The sequence below is a fragment of the Typopeltis vanoorti genome, chromosome 6 (assembly GCF_054136105.1).
Source record: "Typopeltis vanoorti isolate ZY-2024b chromosome 6, IOZ_Tvanoo_1.0, whole genome shotgun sequence".
NCBI classification, from domain to species: Eukaryota; Metazoa; Arthropoda; class Arachnida; order Uropygi; family Thelyphonidae; genus Typopeltis; species Typopeltis vanoorti.
Window position 1 is genome coordinate 41689726 of NC_143554.1, and position 22614 is coordinate 41712339.

Consider the following 22614-nt stretch of genomic DNA (forward strand, 5'->3'; position numbering starts at 1 on the left):
CTTAAATCCAGTTAGAGTTGAGACCTATGAATGTAGTAATACTACTAACAATATTTCATGTCGCAGTGAGTTTGAAGTCATCTGGTGTGAGGTGGAATCTAACAAGTCAAATTACATAGTAGGATGTTGTTACAGACCTGGTGGATCGGTAGCTGGTGATGAAGAAATGAATCACCAAATAGAAAAGGTGAGTGCATAAAGAGTAATCATAATGGGAGATTTTAATTATCCAAATATTGATTGGGTGGCAGTAAAATCCCATAAGAAGAATAAAAATGCACTTATTGAGTTGTTACGGAACAACTTCCTCAAGCAGCATGTGACAGAAGGAACTTCAGGTCAAAGAGTGTTAGATTTGATTATAGCGTCAGAGGGCATTTCAGTTAAAGATGTAACTATTCTGCCTTCAGTTGGTGACATTGATCATTCGGTACTCATTTGGGAAGTGACTAAGTTTATGAATTTTCCATTTAGAAAAGGTTAATTACATGCTGAACTACAAAGAAGGAAATTATGACCAACTGAGGAGTATACTGAGTTCAGTGGAATGGGATCGGTTGCTGGATTGAAAGAATATCAACAGTGCATGGGAAGCATTTAAACAATACTTAAATGATGCGATATCAGAATGTGTCCCGAGAGATCGAAGAATAAATAGAGTAGGAGTCAAATGGATGTGTAATCTTATTAAGCAAGAGATTAACAAAGAGATAAGGGTGACGTTCCTCATGAATGTTATAAGCAGCATGCTAGAATAGTCGCAACTGTTGTATGGAAAGCAAAGTCTGATTATGAAAAGAAACTGGTTCTGCTTGCTAAAGACAACCCACAAGAATTCTGTCGATATGCTGCAAGTAATAGAAAGAATGAATATGAAAGAATAACTTCCAAATCCAAATGGTGTGAGGATTACAGATGCAGAAGAGATTCAGTTAATGAGTGTCCATTTCTCATTTCGTTGAAAGCTATCAACCTGGTGAATGCAACATTGAGCTCGCTATTACCTCTTCACTAGATGAAGAAATGCAGGTGTGTGAGGTCGAGGTATTAGAGCTGTCGCGCAAACTGAATAACAATTCAGCAATAGTGACTAATGGAATATTAGCACGTGTGCTAAAAGTGTGTTCAGCTGAACTGGCCATTCCTTTGACCAGGATGTTTAATATGAGTCTCAGAGCAGGGAATATTCTGCAGGAATGTATGGTAATTCCATTGCACAAGGGTGGTGCAAATTCCAATGTATCCAGCTATTGACCAATTAGTGTCTCAGGAGTGGTGGTGAAGATTGGGGAAAAATTGGTTAGGGCCTGCATTCAGAAATGGGTTGAGAGTGAATCTCTACTTTGCAATGAGCAACATGGGTTTACTAAGGGAATGTCATGTTTTAACAACTTTCTCACATTTCTATAACAATGTTACTATTGAACTAGACAAGGGGAATGGATACACCATGATACTTTTGAATTTTGCTAAGGCTTTTGACAGAATACAGTATGGCAGACTGCTGCATAAATTAGAGAAAATGGGTTTGAGTTATAGAATATTAGCATGGATAAGAGGATGACTGACTGACAGATATCAAAAAGTGGTATATGGATTCCCAAGGTTTGGGAAACCGAAGTGTTGTTGTCTTGGCTTGCACAACCCCTGAGACACTTCGCAAGTGTGGCAGTAGGCGGCCTCCTAGAGGCGATTCCTGGACACTTGTGGGTGACTGACTGGCCTGCTATGCTATTCCTCCCTTCCGGGTTAGCAGCCCTGGTAGGGTTAAGTTTCCTTGCAATAACTCATCAGATGAAGGCTTTGACTCTTATAGGCTGGAGCCAGGAAACTTGTCGAGTGTGAATCCAGATGTCTGTTTCTTGTCTGGAGGTGATCCTGCCACCTGTCCCAGCGGCATCCTCAGGAAGAAAGTTAAAAGAAAGCTCTGCAAAAACTGTCATCAACCCATTTATTCAAGTTCTCATCATGCTTGTTCTGGCAGTCAAGGAGTTCCCAATCTCAGACACGTCACGTCAGGTCTGCGATCGTGCATTCTCTACCGCAGTTGGCCTTGGTGCATCGCACCTCGAAACATCCAGCCGAAGCCAACGCTGCTATAAGAACAGAGCGCATCAAAGCACGTTGGACTGCCGAAGAAGAAAAGATCCTCACCACTCATGAGATCTAGTTGATGGCTCGATGGATAAAGAAAATCAATAAGGCGTTCCTATTAAGATCCTTCGATGCCATCAAGCATCACAGACGGAAAGCCAGTTACAAAGCCTTACTTCAAGAATTGGCAGCCCATCTACCACAGGTAGGAACAGGTAATTTCTCTGTATCTCCTGTCCCTGCCTTTCACCACCATCCTGCTGTCGAAGAAGAGGCTTTGATTCTCAGAGTGACATCATCTCTAGATGATCCTCCTCTTCCAGAATATAACCATCAAATTCTTAAATATCTCATCCAGACTCACCTTCTGGGAATGGATATCACAGATCAGTTAAATGACTACCTACATGCTGAATTCTCTGACCACTTCATGCCTCGTCAACATCAGCCTACCTCTCATTCTACAATGACTTCGTCAAATAGAAAGCAGAGGAAGAGGGCCTATGCAGCTATGCAGGTCCTCTATAAAAAGAATAGAGGGCAATTTGCCAAAACCATCCTTGACAGTGTTTCCCCTCCACCTCTAGCAGACTTACATGATGATTTTGTCAAATTCTGGAGTACAGGCTTTTCTGCTCCACCTCCACACTTCCCTGATTATGATGACCAACCTACGATATTGAGGTCCATTCCTGCCCTTCCAATATACCAGCCTGTCTCCATCCAATTTCTCTGCCTCCGGACCTGATGGCTTTCCTGCATCTAGGCTTCGGAGGTGCCATTGAAGATTCTTCAAGACTTAGCAGACATTCTCCTTTCCAGTAAAGTAATACCACCATACTTACATGCTTCAAGAACTATCTTCATTCCGAAGAAAGAAACTTCAAACTGTGCATCAGACTTTAGACCTATTACCATCTCCCCTGTGTTACTTAGACTCTATCATAAAATATTAGTTAAATGACTTCAGCAACATGTATAGCATGATTATAGACAGAGAGCTTTTGTCCCTTCAGATGGCTGTGCCGAGAATATATATATCTTCTTTCTTCTCTCTGATTCCTGACGCCACCTTAAGCCTCTATATATGGCGTCGCTGGACCTCCAAAAGGCCCTTGATAACGTCTCCCTTCCTGCTCTCCTTCAAGCGTTGTCTATTGCTGGATGTCCAGAACCTTTTCTTTCTTATGTTATGGAGCTATACTTGGGTAGCTCCATCACTATCACTACAGGATCCCGTGCAACTTCTATTCCTGCAGTGCAGGGTGTTCACCAGGATGAGTTTCTTCATTCTCTTCCTAGCCATATAGGCTACTCTCTAGGTGCTTCTTCCTTTAATGCTATGGCCTTTGCGGATGATCTTATTCTTGTAGCCTCTACTAAGATAGGCTTGCAGGAACTCCTTGACTGGGCAATTGACTTCTTCTCTATTTGAGGCCTTTCTATTAATGTAGAGAAGTCCTGCTCTTTAACTCTTGTCCCCTCTGGTTGACACTATAGAGGTTTTCCTGGAAAAGTGGAGATACCTCGATATTATGTTCACCCCAAAGGGAAGGACTTCTGTCCCTTCTATCCTAGAAGCTGGGATCGCTTCTTTGAAGAAAGCTCCTCTCAAGCCCCAGAAAAGATTTTCTCCTTTCCTTCTATCTCCTACCTCGCTTTTACCACAAGTTGGTGCTTAGTAGGACATGTATCTCGGTACTGTCCCGAATGGACAGGGCTATCCGTTCAGCCGTGAGATCATGGGTCCAACTGCTGCCTCGCACTCCTGCATATTTCCATGTGAGGATGAATGATGGTAGGCTGGGGGTTCCATCACTTAAATGGCTAATCCCGTGCCTGCATCTATCAAGAATCGTGCAGTTAGAACTATCTTCTTCCCCCATCTGCAGAGAGGCTTTCTATAGCCCATTAATACAAGAAGACTTTAGGTGGGCTGAAGGCTGGTCTCATTATCAAGGTACTTGAATTGAGTCAGCACTCACAGAACACAAGAGATGGGCATCTCTGTTGCACTGTTCTGTAGATGGTGCTCCTTTAAAAGAGTCATATCTGGTGCCTCCCCAGCATGATTGGGTAAGGGATGGCACCAGACTCCTCTCTGGTTCAAGTATATTGACCTCATCAGGACAAGGATCAATGCCCTGCCTACTCAAGCCTGCACAGCTCGATGGGGTAGTGACGACTCCAACTGTAGGGCTGGCTGCCACTACAGTGAGACATTGTCTCATATAGCCCAGTGTTGCTTCTGCACACATGGGATCCACGTGAGGAGGCATGATGCCGTGGTGTCCATTCTGAACAAGCGCTTTAAGAAGAAAGGTTGGAAGACTGCGGTGGAACCACATTATAGGACCTCTGCAGGTTTGCGTAAGCCAGACTTAGTGATTAAAAGAGGTGGTGAAGTTTGGGCAGTTGATGCTCAGGTGGTGGGAACAGGGTGCCCAATAGCCATAATTAATAAAGTAAATTATTATAAAAATAACCCAGATCTAGTTAGTGAGATATGGAAGGAGCATGGGGCATCTCTGAGGTTTACCAGTGCCTCCATCTCTTTACATGGCGTATGGAGTGCAGATAGTTATAAGGACTTAAAACAGCTTGGGCTTACGCAAAAGGATATAAAAGTTCTTTCCTTGAGGGCCCTACAGGGCACACTGGTGGCATGGCATTGCCACTGTTGGATTCTGATTATGTAGAGATTTAAGTAATTATTATTTGCTTCAGAATCCAACATGATCTTTCATCACAAAGGCTAGACTTGTAAACATTATTTAATGTAAATAACTTATTTTATAATTTAATATTCATATAACTACCTTTAACTTTATTTAATATTTAATTATTTAATCAAGATATGTATTAATAATGAAAAGACTATTAAATATTATTAACTATTTAACTTATTTCTATGTTAATATAGAATTTATATTTGATAATTTAACTGTGCATTAATCAAAATGTAAATATTCTTATTTTGTTCTTGTTTGTAGAAGTTTAGCGTTATGCAATACCTCAACTTTATTATATTTTGTTTGGTTGTCATGGAAACGTATGTAAGTGAGTGAGCACGTTTTTTGGAACACCACGTGAGGAGAAGGTTTATCGAAAAGAGTTTTAGTCAGAATTCACGAGAAGAATTTAGGCGGGAAGAATGGATATAAAAAAGGAAGAACGTAGAAATTAAGCATTAGAGATTTATAGGAGAGAAAGGAGAGGATTGGCATTAGGTTGGAATCGGAACATTCGGAAATCACAGTGCAATAATAGCGAGTCGGCAAGTCACTCAAGCAGCTAAATAAAGTCTACTAGTCGAGAGGCGGTTAGCTAATAAGTTGTAGAATGACAATTATAGCTATGGAAGACAGCTGAGTGACTACTAAATAGACTAAGCAATACTTGAGTTGATATTTAATTTGGGCCGACCTGTCAAGGACACACAGAATCTTGAAATAAAGCACGGAGTTACTAGAGTAGTAGAGGCTATAAAATTGAAGTTTACCGATAGCTGTGTTTGGAATTGTAGTGTCTAAAGAATTAATTAAATGCCAGAAGAGTGAACAACTGTGCATATAAAACCTCAAGTTAAGAATTATTGTGTGTTGCCTTATTTCATGAGTGATCAGTAGTATTTCATACAAGAAAATTTTTTTTATCTGTATAGTGACCGATGATTGATTCAGTTATTGCTTAGAAGATTTATTTAATGAGTGCCGTATACTGTTTAAGTGTTTGTGTGTAAGTTAATGAAGATAGAAGATTATCGGTAAGATTATTCCAACCATTAATATTCCTATACAGAGAAGTGTGTGAGTTTCATCCTAGAATTTCCATATACTAACAGTAACTATTGGTGAAAATTAGCTGAAGTGTAAATTTAAAAGTGTTTGTTTGTGAGGAAGTGTTACTGCAATTTTTATCATATTTGGAACTTAAAGAACTGTGAGAAGACTGTATTAGAGATAACAGATCTACAATTGTCTGAGTTTGTATGAGTATTATCAGAAAGGCTGAAGTGTTTATAATAATTTAATTAGTGATTTGATCTTATGTGTAAAATTTGTGATTTTAAAATTAAATGTTTGTTTTTGTTAATCAATAGTTGTATTTTGCCTGAATCTCTTTTACTGCACCATTCATAAAATATTCGAACCAAAGCGGGTAAATTAAGTAAGATAAATATTCTCAGCCAGTATATATAATATTAACACCTAAAAGGAGAGAGAGTTGTGAGTTGGTTTATCTTCAATTTTTGAACTAATTCAGATGTAAAGTGGCGCAGTCTTTAAATATAAATTTTCTTTATATTTGAATTAGAAATCAACTTATAACTTATCAATTAGTTAAGAACATCGTAATAGTGATCATGCCGGATCCAAAGTATAGATTAAGAAGTAGGATCCAACACCACCAGAGAATAACTACTATGATAACTCAAACAGGCATAGGGTGAAACACTTGTAAAGGCTTAGGCCTATATCAAGTCTGGACATGATGTAAGGGTAGTACTGCCCATAAACAGTACAAAGATTAATAAAAAAAAAAATAAATAAATAAATAACAAATGGTGTATCACAAGGATCAGTGCTTGGTCCACTGTTATTCAATCTGTACATCAATGATATTGGGAAGGATTTGACAAACAACATACAGTTATTTGCTGATATGCTGTCTTTGCAGATTGATTTGAATATGCTGGAATTGTGGGCATGGGAAGACGGGTGTCAGTTCAATGTCAGTATATGTAAAGTCATTCACTTTGGCATGATTCGATATCCAATGTTGTATTATATTGGTGGGATTAGGCTCGAAGAAACTGATGAGGTTAGGGATCTTAGAGTGTTAATAGATAGGAAGTTGAAGTTTAGGGGCCATGTGGCAAAGATTGCAATACAGCTCAAATGATAATTGCAATGCTGAAACGAATGTTCACGTGTAAAGATAAGGATGTTATTTTACCTCTTTACAAGGCCTTGATAAGAACTCACTTGGACTATTCTGCACAGGTCGGGTCTCCTGGTTTCCGTTGTGATTCCGATATATTTGAGAGAGTGTTAAAAATAATATCAGGGTTGTGGAATACTGATTATGAAGACAGATTGAGAATTTGTAGACTGCAGACACTAGCAAACAGGAGAAAGAGAGGTGATATGATTGAGACTTACAAACTTCTGAAAGGGTCATACAGGATTTCATTTGATGGAATTTTCCAATTTATGGAGGGTGGGGAAAGGACAAGAGGGCATCCTTGGAAGCTGAGAATGAAGGCCACCAAGAAGGGTGTGAGAGCTAGATTTTTCTCTCAGAGGGTGGTGCGTGATTGGAATAGATTGCCATTGGATGTTGTGAGTGCAAGCAGTGTGAATGAATTCAAGAATAAGTATGATAGCTGTTGTGTGTAGTATGTGGCCTCCCTCGATGAGTCTCTGACTCCCTGGAGGTCTCTCTTAATAATAATAATAATAGTTCATTTGGTGTTGTTAATACTGTGAAACTGTTTCATCTCCCTTATTTTTGATACTTCTGACATTTGCAAACAAACATAGCATTTCAATTTTGAATCTATAACCAGTCCTATCCAAGCCACTGTTGTGATTTCCCCACCACTGCCCTTATCAATCACCTTTATCTTCGCTTACCACATATATCTGCTCAGTCTCAACTTCTCCACCCATATCACAATATAATCTATCTTCATGCTGATCGTCTCCATACACACATTTACTACTTTCATCATACACTCTCTCTCCCTATGTCATGTCTTGTTCCTCTTCATCTTTTACACTACTATAGCTTCCATTGCTAAGCACTTCTGTTTACGCACCGACCGAGAGTTCACTTACAAAAAATGCACCTCTCTGACGTTTCAAGTTCCTTGGTATTGAGAGTTTTTGCTCTCTCAAGGTTTCTGCCTGGGTTCTGACAAGAACCAACCAGTTGTCAGACCAGTGAAACCTTAAAAAAAAAAAAAATGTACCAAATTAGAAAGTGAATATATGGATGCCTGGGCAGCTTGCATGTTTTCTAAAGTGGTCCATGCTAGAGCAACTCGTAAACACCGACAGACTTATTCCCATAAGCTCTCTGGTCAGTTTATTTTATGAAACTTTCATAGTTTCTACATTCAGCTTTGAAATAATGCTGGATCTAATATCTACTTGATTTTTATAACCAGTGTAGCATTGCTGAAAAAATGAGAGCATGAAAACAAACCTTGGAGACTCACTTGGAACTCCAGAAAACATTGATTCAGTCAGTGAGGCTCGTGGTTATACTATAAATTAAAGATACCAAGAAATACTTTGTTTAATCCTTTATCCAAGTGTAAACAAACAAGATTGTGCCTGAACTATTTTCAAGACTGGGGCAACTCGTATATAGAAGCTTATGACTTCACATCACTTGCCTTAGTATCCCATAATGCAAAGCACATATCCTTATGGGTATATATAATGCTATGCATTATGGGAAGGGTCAGTACTCAGACTGGTTTCGACCTTTATTGAGGCCTCATCACAGAGTCGGACCCAGAGGTGGTACCAAGGTTGAAGTAATTTCTTGGTGTCTTTAATTTATAACATGGTGAAGTTGTCTGCAAAGTTAGAAAAATCAGAATGCTGGTGTACTCAGGATGTTAAAGATGAAGTTATTGAAAAGAAGAAAGTGAATCATAATTTAGTAGGAAGTAAATCAGTATACTCTGTAAGAAAGTGAAACAACATAAAAAAATTAGCAAAACAATAGTCACAGAAAACTTCCATACTATAAGAAAATTGAAGATGAATTTATTTCAGGAATTGTAGCAAACAGCTTAAAAATGGAACAGAGGTTGCTATAAACGGAATCAAATATATTAACAATAACATAAAACTAAAAATACGGATATTCTAGACGTTTGGAGTAATTATGTGAAAAGATTGTTAAACGAAACAAGAATTGGCAGAACAGTGGTTGAAAGTACATTTTAGACTAAATATATTTCCCTTGAATATATTCAGGAGTACATATCACTGCTTTAGGTAGAAGCTGCAAATACATAAAATGTGTAAAGGCAGTTGAAGAAGAGTTGTTTGAATGTAGCTGCACTGCATCATCCATATGTGGTCAGCAGGTTGTATTCCGGATAATTGGAGTAGAGCTCTGATATTACTCACCTGTAAAATGAACTCAGTAATTCCTGTGTTTGGGAATTACTAAGAAAAATTTGGAAGAGAAGCTTGTAGAAGAATAAGTTCAGGCCTTATACAACTTCATTAATTTTCACTTTAAGACAAATAGAGAATCATTGAAATATAACTTGAATCTGGAAAAAGCATACAGTACCAAGGGTAAAGCTGCTGAAAATGCTACAGTTACACTCAGCCCTCGACTTACAATCGAGTTGTGCCACTCGCACTTCTAATAATGACAGCAATCTCATTAACACATTTGTCAAATATCACCTAACTCCTGCAGCTCATGGACCAGGGAGTTATTGCTGCCTTCAAGACATTAAGAAATACTTTTTTCAGGCAATTGTTACTACTAAGGATGAGAAATTTCTCTGCATATACAAAAAAAAAAAAATGTAGATGCAGCATCAGAGTTCTTTGTACTGTAAAATCTTTCGTAACCGGCAGTACCAAAACAACAGCACTTTCAAAGGTCTAAACTTAAATCTGAAATTGTTTTGTATATTGCGCACCCAGAACTCGCTCCAACAAACTGCATTCGTATACATATGTTTCTGGCCCACGTGGTGTCACTATGGCTACTCTCGCAAAACGTGAAAAATGTTTTCACTCAAGTTAAAACTCGAATTGCTGGAGAAAATAGAGAGCGTGTCAGTAGAACAAAATTAATTTAAGATAAAGTTGGAAGTTCAACTTTGTACAATATAAAGAAACTCCAGAGATTCATGGAGCAAACAGAATTTACAAAAGCTGCAGAAAATTGGAAAACTGCACACCAATCCCAGTGCGAAGAATTAGATTGTGTGTTATATGAGTGATTTGTCCTGAAAAGATCAGAGGGAACTTGCATTTCTATATACCGATGCTGCAAGAACAAGCTAAGGAATTGCAGGGAAAATGAAGATGCAAGGCAAGTGTTGATTTTCCATTGGGTTGCTTAACCGATTCAAAGAAAGTAATTTTTAAATGTTGTTTAAATTTGATTTTGTGAAATATAAAATGATGTGTATGTGTTTTAAATTTTAAAAAATCTGCACGATTTTTTTTTGTTATTTATTTAATTAATGCTGGCAGATCGAAAAACACGACCAATGAACTTCGCATGGTGCAATTTCTACTGATGGCATCACAAAACATGAACAGGTAAGTTCTCGAAACATATATTCAATTACCTGGCAAACTCTCATATCTGGAATCGGTGAAGTCCCATTGTTGCCAGTTAAGAGAGATTCTGCTGTATATGAATGAACTGGTGTTTGAAAGAAGCTGCTGAAAAATGTTTTTGCAATCACAGGATTCAAATGAGAAACCTTACAAGAGGTTTACAAGGGAGTACTGCTAGCTAAAGAGCTAAGATTCACAGAGAAGATATAGAACAACTGTAGAAGAACAGCTTGCAAAAGGCAGTCTTATTGAGCTAAAGCACACAGTTTCAGAAGAGATTTAAAAAAAAAAAAAAAAAAAAAAGCAGACGATGAAGGCCATTCCCCTTCCAAAAACAAGTTTACATGGAAAAAATTGGCAGAGGCATTAATAAGGCAATTCATTTGTTAGAGGAAATGGACCTCAATATGGAGAGATTTAGCAAAGTAGACAGTGTTGCAAGCTGCATTTGCTTGCTATGCTATATGTATATATACACTTACACCCCGAGATACGTAATAAATCTCCTAGCGCGTATGAACACGTTTGTGGCTTTGCGCAGGTGTGTCTTTGACAGCATTATTGCAGTACAGTAGTAGATGCCTCGCACGGTTAGCTCAGTCACTTGTTATCACTGCTAGTTTTTTTTTTTTTTTTTCAACTTTGTTGTTTATTATTTTCAAATTTAGAAGAAAAGTTGGAAATAATTTGTGTGTATGATGGCGGGAAAATTCTATTAACAATAGCTCGGGAAATAAATTGATCTATTTTAACAGTGAATACAATAGTGAAGGATAAAGTTTGCATTGTTGAAAGCATGAAAGGTGCGGTAGCGTTGAAGGGCAGAATTATTACCAAGAAGAGGCTGGGTCTGATATAAGAGATGGAGAAATTGTTGCTCACTGGATCGATGATCTGACACAGAAGCGGATACTGTTAAGTTTACTGATTACCCAGGAAAAGGCTTTGGCCTTATAAGTATTTAAAAGAGCAGGCAGGCATCATGGACGCAGAGAGTACGTTTAAAGCTAGTGCTGGATGGTTCGAATGATTCAAGAAACGTACAAATCTGCACAGCATCAAAATCACGGGTGAGGCAGCAAGTGCAGATACGGACACGGCAAGTCAATTTCCCAAACTTTTGGCAGAGATAATTGGGGGGGGGGATATTTGCCTTTGCAAATATTTAACGTCGATGAAACAGCTCTGTTTTGGAAGAGGATGCCAACACACATTTATTGCAAATGAGGAAAAATCTTGTGCCTGGATTCACGGTTGCAAAAGATCGGATCACTGTTATGATTGGCAGCAACATTTCAGGGGACTTAACTTAAACCGCTTACAGTGTTCCATTCCCAGAGGCTGCGCATTTTTGAGAACATTGACATGAGTATGCTGCCCATAATCTGGAAATCCAACACCAAGGCTTGGGTTGCACGTGCCCTGTTTTGAGACTGGTTCAATAACCACTTCGTTCACCAGGTGAAGGAATATTGTGTTGAGAAAGGAATCCTGTTTAAAGTGCTTCTTCTCCTAGACAATGTCCCCGGTCACCCAGAAGAGTTGGAAATAAAAGTTGTTTACCTTCCTCCTAGAATTACCTCACTATTGCAACCTGTGGATCAAGGTGTTATTACGACCTTTAAATCCTACTATCTGCGATGTACATTTTCCCAAGCAATCAAGGCCATTGATAGTGGTAAGGGCATTACTCTATGTGATTTCTGGAAGAACTATAATATCCTTAACGCTGTCAAAAATATCGGGTGGCTTGGGATGAAATCAAGCAGACAACAATGAACGCTGTGTGGAAGAAACTCTGCCCAGAAATAGTCCATAATTTTAAGCATTTGACGGAAGGAGAGCAAACAATGACCGATATGGCTGCTGAGTTGACAAGAATTACAACAGGCGATGGAGAAGCGTGTGTGCAACTGGTACATGCGTCTCCATCACCTGTTAGAGCTGGAAGTGGATAACGGTGACATTAACGAGCTTCTTTTGAGTCACAATGAGGAGCTAACTAATGATGACTTATTCAGTTGGAGGCATTTCGAAATTCCGAAGAAAATACTAAGCTGATTGAACCTCCAGACATAAAGAAATTTACAATGAAGGGACTAGTCGAGGTTTTTAACTTGATAGACATGCCGTTGGCAAAATTAGAATTGATGAATCCAAACACTGAGCGGTTCGAAAGTGTTGGCCGCCATATCTATTCCGATATGTCTAGCTACCAGGTCTTCTACGAGGACAAGAAGTGTGTGACCACACAATTTACTCTAGACATGTTTGTGAGATGCCATTCACAACCAAGTCAAGATGACAACTCAGATGACCCTGACTATCCTCAGCCTTCAACATCGAAAGGGGTAAAATTTCCCACAGAACAGCATTCCTTAGAGGAGCCAACTTAGCAGTCACAACACAATTTTTTTATTTGAAAATTGAATATTTCAGTTTGTTTTTATATTCTTTTATATTATGTATTTTTCATATTTACAGTATGTATATTATTCAAATACAATTGATAATTTTTTTTTAATCACACCAAAAATGAAAAATATTAAAAATGGAAATTATCTTATTAATGGCAAAAAAATTAAGGTAAGACAGCAGCATGAGTAGCTATTGAATATTTTATTGTATGTATGTAATATACAAATTTGAGTTACATAAAGGTTTACAGAATGCATTACTTACGTAAATCGGGGTGTAACTGTGTGTGTATATATATATTGCTAGAGAAATTATGCAGAAAAGAAAAGCAAGGCATGTATGACTAAGTTGAATGTAACATACAATTTATTAAAGAAATCTACTCCTGGTGTCACTTCAGTCATGATGATGAGCTTAAACTTATGCATCTGGTAAACCATTCTCTATACTCTTCATTGCAATTCTTGAATTTCATGTCAATGAATTAACCTTTCTGCCTCCTTCAGTGAATCAACCAATTAATAAAGTTGCACTTTGAAGAATTACTCCTCTTCCATGTATTTTCAGCAGATTATTTTGCTGGTAAGTGCACAGAAGCACTATAGACTCATGTCATTATTTCTTATATTACATGTCTGTATACATGTAAATTTTTTTATAATGTGTACAGTATTATTTCACTATAAACCAAGAGTAAAATTACTCAAAAATATAGAGCTACACATTTCAGCAATCAGGCATGTTAATTGTTGTTGTTGTCAAGTTTGATGAAGAGCTTCTAGATATGACCGTGAGCCTGTAGAACTGCTTTGGCAATCTTTTGAACTTTTATGGGGTAGAGCTTTTCCAAGGGCTTATTATCAAATTTCTGTAGAGCAGTGGTAATTGCTGGACAAAAATAGATATGGGCAGGTGTCAGTTCGACTCCTGGACAGTTCTTGCATATTTCATAGCTTCTCGTACCGTCCAGCTGAATTTTCATGCCTTTAAAATGTTCTGTTCGTAGTCTGGCGATGATTGTGGTTATTTCTCTATTTTCATTAATTTTGCTGATTTCATTCTTCTTCTTGATAGGTTGTTTTATCAATCTTATTTTTGCCATAATGTTAGCATCATTTAGTGATAGTGAGTGTGAGTTTTGAGGTACCTATTTTGCTTCTTTGGCTAGTCCGTCTGCTCTCTCATTGCCTTCAGCATTTGCATTGGCTGATATCCATTGCATTGTACAGTTCCAATTTTTCAAATTTAAAGTTTTTAGTTGTTTTTCATTTTTAATGCCTCAAGTTCAGATTTTGAGTCACTGTAGATGGTTATTCTGTAATGTTTATTACTGGATTAGAGAGATCTTGAGCTGTCTGTATGGACGTTAATTCACAAGTGAAGGTATAATCTATTTTGCCAGTTGTCATTTTGATTTGCATTTCCTCGCCTCCAGGTACAGTTAGAAAAATCCTGATCCTCCTTGGTTGAGTTCTTTATCAATATAGCAATGACATTGTTTAGATTATTTAAGTGATGTATGGTATCAAGTCCTTTTCTTTTATTTTTCCTGCTGTGAATCTTTTTTTGAACAAGGTTCTAGGAGATTTAAGTTAATCATTGTAATTTAAATCTCCATGATCATATTGTAAAGTAGATGATCTCTTTAGTCTAGATTTTTCCTGTCCAGGCATCAAACGTTCTGAGCATGATGTGATCCTGTTGTTGGCTCCTGGTTCTGTTTAGTGAATTTAACTCTGGAGAGTTTTCTTCTGTCTTGTAGTATGTGAAGACCACACTCTTGTTGAGCTTTTAAATTATTTTTTGGATGAGACTGCACCTATAATAATTTTTGCTGCTCTTGCGTGTACTCTGTCAAGTTTTTCTTTTGAGCTAGTAGAAGCTGGAGCCCAGATTGATGAGGCATATTTCATAGTGGTTCATATGAGTGTCGTATATACAGTTTTGAGTGTCTTTGGTTTTTGCACCCAACTTTCTTCCCTAAAGCCTTTTCATGACATTAAGCTTTTTAAGAGCTTTATTAGATATATTTGTAATATGAATTGTAAATCTCAATTCAGTATCTAGGCTTAGGTGCTCGACCTGATTTAACTTTTGCCCAGAGAGAACAAAGATGCCAACTCCAAAGACAACTGAAGAAAAATGCCAAAATGGGGACAACAGTTGGATGATAGACTACAAACTAGTGCAAAAACCAAGTTACGCCACTAGTAACCACCAAGGAGACCAGCATGCAGAAACTGCATAGGAAATGTGCAAGACCCTTGCAGTCAAATCCATGCCTCACAGAAAATTGCATATCCACTTCAACATCTGTGGCCTCAGCTCCAACCTTAATAATGTCCACCACCATCTGCAGTCCACCAAACCCCCACATACTCTTTTTAATAGAAACTCAAATCTCGCCTTTCCCCCAGCACTATCAATCTCAACTATACACTATTTAACTCCTTTCGACCCAAGGGTTGCATCTGTGCATATATCCACTCTGACATACCCCTGCCAGAGAGCACCTAACCTAGAATCGCCCAATTTCAATCTTCTTTGGCTGAAAATATCCCACCCCCACTCAATCAAATTCATCTGCTGTCTCTATTGCTCTCCTAATACCATCAACCACTCTGAGCTCTTTCATTTCCTCTCCTTAAAAGTTGATTTTCTCCAGTCCCACTTTCTTAACAGTGAAATCATCCTCCTGGGTGATTTTAATGTCCATAACACCAATTGGCTTTCCTTTTCCAGTTGTGCAGATCCTGCAGGCAGAGATGCTGAAACATTTGCAATCACTAATGACCTTACACAAATTGTTCAAAAGCCAACCAGAATACCAGATAACCTGAACCACTCCCCTTACCAATTACCCCTCCAAATATGCAGTGAATGAGGTGAGCCCCCTGGGTAATTCTGACCATCTCCTCTCCCATGCAACAATGCTTACACAGTCACTCCCACGCGAGTAGTTTGGCATTATAACAGTGCCATTTGGGACAGTCTCAGAGACTATTATGCTTCATTCCCATGGTCAGATTATTGTTTCCAGTCCAAACATATGCACCGAATATATCACCAAAGTAATCAGTGGCATGAAAACATACATTCCCCACACTACTCTGAACCGCCATCCCCTGTCTAAACCCTGGTTCTCCAAAAGATGTGCCAAGGCTGTACAGAAAAATCAGGCATACCACAACTGGTTCAAATCAAGAACCCCATCCTCCTTCAATGCCTGTACTGAAGCCCGAAACAGATGCAAGAAAATTATCAATGCATCTAAAACTGGATTTGAACGGGCAAAAAGCAGGAAGATGTTTAATTTTTTTAAATTATATTAAAAAGTTTTACTATAATTTTGATATTTTATCCAAACACGTATACACTATACTTACAGTATGTATGTATATTTCAAAAGTTGCAGCACCCCCACGATTTCAAGCCACGAGCTGTCATTGCACATAACTGACAATGGCAAATGCCCTCCAGTCATTCCAACTGCCCAACATACAATGCACCCTGTATCCTTTTGCCAAAAAGAGATCATTAACTTGTTGTCTAAATTAGACACACACAAAAAAGTCTCCTGGCCCTGATGGCAATCCTCTAATTGTCCTTAAAGTCTGTGCACCAGAACTGACTCCTATCATATGCCATCTCTACATACTCTCTTACTCCACTGGTATATATCCCAAAGCCTGGAAATTGGCATAAATTCAACCCATTCCTAAAAAGGGGGTGACAAATCACCACCATCTAACTACAGCCCTATCTCACTCACTTCTGTCTTATCCGAAGTGATGGAGAAAAACCATCAATTCTCAGATCCTATTTTACCTTGAAGGTACCCAGCTATTAAGTGACCACCAGTACTGATTCTGTCAATGCCGATCAACAGGAGATGTACTCTCAGATGGGTGATGACCCATCGCTGGACAAATGCCATGGAGAAATTTGGCAAATCCCAAGTATATATCTAAATTCTGGCACAAAGGCTTACTAAGCAAACTCCCATCATTTGGACTGTCTCAGGACTTCTGCAGATGGATTGCCAGCTTCCTGTCTGGATGCACACTATGAGGGATGGTAGACAGCTCCATATCCTCTCCATCGAACTATTGCTGGGGTCCCACAAGGTTCAGTTCTCTCACCAACCATCTTCCTTCTGTATATCAGTGACCTACTTCAATTGATTTCCAACCCAATACACTGCTTGCAGATGACAGCACATTGCACTCCTATCTTTCATTTGACAAACCCTACTCTACACAACTCACTTCCACCCACAGAGCATCAGCCACTATTGCCCTTAATTTTGACCCCCAAGCCATCCTTCAATGGGGGCTCAGATAACCTCATCAACTTCACTAGTAAAAGCCAGTTCTGTCTTATTTCTCACAAAAAGAGAATCATTTTCCCCCAGCATTATTTTTGATAACACTCAAATTCCCAGACAAGATTTCTTTTATTGGAATTACCCTGACATCAAGCCTCTCCTGACATAAACACATCACAACCATTGCATCCTCAACTTCCGAAAAACTAGGATTTCTCTTTTGCTCAAGACGTTACTTCATCTCTAAACAGCTGTCAACCTTATACAAATCACAAATCCACCCAGCTATCAAATACTGCTCTCACATTTGGAGTGGGGCTCCTAAAAGCTCTCTCAAAATGCTTGACTCAATAGAGGAGAGCAATTTGACTGATAAATGACCCATCTCTTACCAACTCGCTCTCCTCACTCTCACATAGACGTTTGGTCTCTGCAATTTGTATATTCTATAAATATTTTCATGGGAAATGTTTATAGAAACAGCATCAATAAATCCCCCACTCTGTACTAAGCCCATTGGAACATGTACAGCTGCTGCCCAACATCCTTTGACAGTACACCTTGAAACTCACAGAACAAGTTTATTTTCCTCCTCCTTCATCCTTGCTATTGCTGTACTGTGGAACAGTCTCCCCCCTGGCATATTTCCCAAGGAATACAACATACAGGCTTTTAAATGAAATGTAAACAAGTTTTTCCTTTCCCAACCCACTACCCATATATATGGTAGTGGGTTGGGAAATGCACTATAGGTTGACCAGCCAAACTCTTGTATATGGGCCCAATATAAAAAATTTAAAAAAAAAGTATTTTGGAGGCTGTTTTTCTTACTTTGGTATTATATATTTTGATTTGGGGGTTGTTATTGTGTGTATTTTTTTTCTATCAGTGGAGAAGATACTCAGTTTTGTTTTTTTTCTTGGTTTATCTGTAATTTAAGTTCCTTTGCCTATCTTTCTGAGCATTTTATTGAATTATTTAGTTTTCAGATTGTTGAGGATTACTGCTTGTGTGCCATATTGGAAGTGTTGTTCAGAATGAAAGAATGAAATCCATAGCTTCTTCAGTCTCCAATCATTTTGTGTTTAGGCTAGATATGAGAGGAGTCGAGCCAAGAAAGAACCTGTTCTTGGTTAGTGAGCAGAATGTTACTAAAGTGAGAGGGGGAGGCAAATTCTTCTGGGAATTAAGGCAGGATTGTGTTTTGATAGCATTAAAATTATCTTTAGAATTTGGTAGAATGCCTTGAATTTGTTATCAGCAAACCTATGAATAGGAGTGGATGCTATTGAGAGGAAATCATTGATGTAGAAAAGCATAAAGCTTTGATTTACTTTTTCTTTGATGGAAATATCAGATGAACAGTGATCATCCATCATGACATGCAGAACGAGCAAAGATGAAGCTGGCCATCCACTCAGTACGATAGGAAACCATAAAATGGTTGGCTGATAAGAAAGGCTATGATTTCAAACTTGATCATGTGTTTTGGAAATATGAAGAGCAACAACATAAGTTTCTCCATATCTTTCCATTATTATTATTACGGGTATCTCCATGGAGTCAGTAGGCTCATCGAACCCAAACTATCAAAACAATATATATCATATCTCTTCTTGAATTCATTTACAAAGAACTCGCAACTGAGACAGGCAATGCATTCCACTCATTCACCACCCTCCAGGCAAAAAACCTTGTTCCCGCACCTTTGTTAACCACACTTTTCCTTAATTTCCAGGGATGACTTCTTGTTCTTCCATCACTATCACACAGCTGAAACATTTCCCTTGCATCAATCTTATAAAAACCTTTTAGTAATTTAAATGTTTCTATCGTATCCCCTCTTCTCTGCCTATCAACCAACCTCTGCAATCCACAAGCTCTCCATCTATCAATGTAGGGAGCATTTTTTACATCACTCACCAACTTAGTCACTTTCCTCTGAACCCTCTCTACAACTTCCTCATCTCCCAGGAATCCAGGTGACCAGACCTGAACACAGGAATCCAAATGTGGAAGTATCAACGCTTTATAAAAGGGAATAATAACCTCTTTATCTCTGGATGTTAGTGTGTTCCTCAATAACCAAATAATCCTATGTGCAATCTTGGACATCTTAGCAATGTGTCACATGAACTTCATCTCCCTATCCACCAACACCCCTAAGTCTCTACCTCATCAATCTTTTGGAGTACCGTTCCATCGATGTAGTACACAGTTGGTAATCTTTTAATCCCAAAATGCATAACTGTACTTTTTTCCACGTTGAACTGACATCCATAACCTTTTGCCCATTTCGCCAGCTTATTTAAATCATCCTGCTAACGCTCAACGTCAGCTTGATTTTTTATTGCGCTACCCAACTTTGCATTATTGGCAAACAACTGAGTATCTTCCTTTAAGCCATTTACTATATCATTTATGTACAAATTAAACAACAATGGCCCAAACACAGAGCCCTGAGGCACACCACTGGTCACCTGCCTCATCTTGGACTCTGCTCCCTCCATACACCATTTTCTGGTATCTCTACATGAGCCATTCTCCTATCCATATCACCAGTTTAGTATCCATCCCCATCTGCTCCAATTTGTGCAACAATATTCCTTGGGGTATCCTGTCAAATGCCTTAGCAAAATCCAAAAGTACCACTACGTAGCCATTTCCTTTGTCCAACTCAGATGTCATTCTATTATAAAAAGTTAATAAATTGCTAAGACAGGATCGACCTTTAACAAAACCATGTTGGCCCTATAGAGTATCATATCCTGATCCATTAATTCTTGAATCTTGTCTTTAACCAACTTTTCCAATTCTTTTACCACCACTCCCGAGATAGCGATTAGTCTGTGATTAACTACCGCAGTTTTAGAGCTACTTTGCCTTCCTTCTACTCCCTAGGGACCATACCAGAGGTTCAAACTTAAGTTAAATAACCAAGTAAGAGGCGTTGACAATTCCTTTGCACATTCATGCAACACCCAAGCTGATATTCCATCTAAACCCACAGCAATGTTTGGATTTAAATTTTGCAATATGCTAAGTACTTCTGATTTATTAACTTCAGTTCTCACATTAGTTATTGCTACAGGTACAGAGATATCCTCACTTGGATGATAGACTTTTGAAAAGTGATCACTCGGTATCTCTACTATTACATTGGAATTTGTCACCTCAATACCATCAGCACCCACCGAAGTTATCCTTCCGAAGTCATTCTTCCTTTTACTTGCCACATAGTGGAAGAACTCTTCGGGATTACCTACCTTGTTTGTCTTCCTGACCATGGGGATACAATCTTATATTGCCTTCCTCAGATACCCACTGATTTTATTCCATGCACTGCTAACATCTTTCCCCTGCAATATGTTCTGCCATGGGATGGCTGCAAGCTCACTCCAAAGCTTGTTATAATTGCCTAACCTATAGCTCCGTATATACCCCTTCTTAAGAGAGAAATCCACAAATTCCATGCCTGTGCCCAAAAATGAGTAAGGTGAGTGAGGAGGTCTGCTATAGAACAAGAATGGCAGAATCCATATTGATGATCACTAATTAACTTATAGATCTTTTGATAGTGAATATGGTGGTTGTTGATGGAAATAGAATGATAGCCTGATAGCTTTGCTCTTCCTTTTTAGGAACAAGCTTGCTTCCATGTTGTTGAACAGATGTCAGATCACTACGACAGCTGGTAAAGGTGATACAGGATTGCTGTGAATCCAAGAGTGTGAAACTCTTATACAACTAAATGGATATCATCTGGGCCAGCAACCTTATTGGTATCAAAGCCAGTGAGTATTTTTCTGGTGTCCTTTTGACAAAAGGATATGGTTTAAGAAAAAGACTGGTGCTAAGAGAGCTGCTTTATCTGTAGGTAGTGTTGCCATTGTTCCATCAGGATGAGGGGGAGAATTAGCTCAAATGTTGTGCCTAGCAATATTTATAGAGGACCTTGAAAGCTGATTGCTATTTGAGTAGAAGACAAGCTTAGTTCATTTGGACCCCCTCACATGATAAATAATTACATGCCCTCTGTCATTTTACTAATTTCTGTCCTCGTCTTTTTTCGTACCCCCCTAGCAGCAACAAGCTTGGGATTTGCATATTTTATATGTAACAGTATACTCCTGTTTTGTGTTGCTTTTTTGTCTCTTCTGTTCTGCTGATATTTATTCTGCAGCATTAAAATTAACACATCTATCTTAAGAGTGACAAAATTTAACCACCAAATATCTTATTGCTCTCATTTGAATCCTTTTTTTTTTTTTAAGTAATGAAGAAATCCATTAGCAGTCAATTTCTACACTACTCAAATTTCAATTAATAAGTGATCAGCAGTTTAGATTCTACTGCTTATCTCTCTGGCATTTGGTTAAATTTAGTATGAAGGCCTGTTATTGCAGGGTTTACCATCTGTCTTTTGCAACTGAGTTATGAGCTACCTATCTGGTTATGCATTATCTGTGTTAAATATTTCTCCCAATCTTTGCAAATAATTCACAAGCTTATTTTTTCACCTACTGTATTCCTTTATATTACAGTAGTATTTCTATTTGAATAAAAATTCAGTCAATAGTTGTATTGGTGACAGTGCACTGTCATCTGCTTTCTGATTTGACAAACCTTATACTACACAAATGAACAAAACCATAAACCTCTTTTTCTATGTTTCATTGAAACATCTTTCTGTGAAAGGAAGAAAAAAGGACTGACACTGGATTTAGAGTTCCTTTCTGCCCAACATGATAGTGATCATAGTGATAGTTCTCTGTTGGTTTGAGCAACATTTAGTGTAAGGATTACAAAACAAAATTATATATGTATATATAATTATTAGCATTTAACTCGCCAGTGGCAGGTTAAATTTTAAATATGAAGATGGTTTTTTAAAACCAAGTTGACAGATTGATTGGACTGTGAGTTGGAATACTACTCTGGATATGCCTTTAGATGGTAGATGAATTTTATTATCGTATGACATTGCTATCCTGTTTATTTGGAGGCCTGTGTGACTTGAAGTTCTGTGTTGGATCTCTAGAGAAGTGTTTTCCAGATTTCTTGGTCCACTCATAGTAGTATGATAGGTTTACAACCGTTTGTGGTGAGATGCTGATAAAAGTAAATTGTGTTAAAAAGTGAAGAGATGCGATTATCAATTTTGGAGGGATGGGGGAGGGGGTTGTATGATACCAATGTCCAAAATTTCATTTAAAAACAGATCAGGGCATAAGCTTTGTTTTGAATATTATCACTGTGCAAAGTGGGTGCAAATGCAACACCTCATTAAACAAGTGACATGAGTTTGTTGGTAAAATACAAATACTAAAATACTAGTGCAAAATTCCTTTTGCACTAGTGTCATGAGCCCAATTTGGATCTGGATATGTAAAGCTCACTGTATAGGCAGCACCAGAATAACAAATCTGACTTTGGATT

At 38.3% G+C, this 22614-nt stretch overlaps 1 protein-coding gene across 2 annotated transcripts in view; it reads left to right on the plus strand.

Annotated features, from left to right (window-relative positions):
• Positions 1-22614, plus strand: part of Mob4 (MOB kinase activator 4) — a 132461-nt gene that overhangs the window by 5044 nt on the left and 104803 nt on the right. The gene's annotated exons all lie outside the window — the stretch shown is intronic.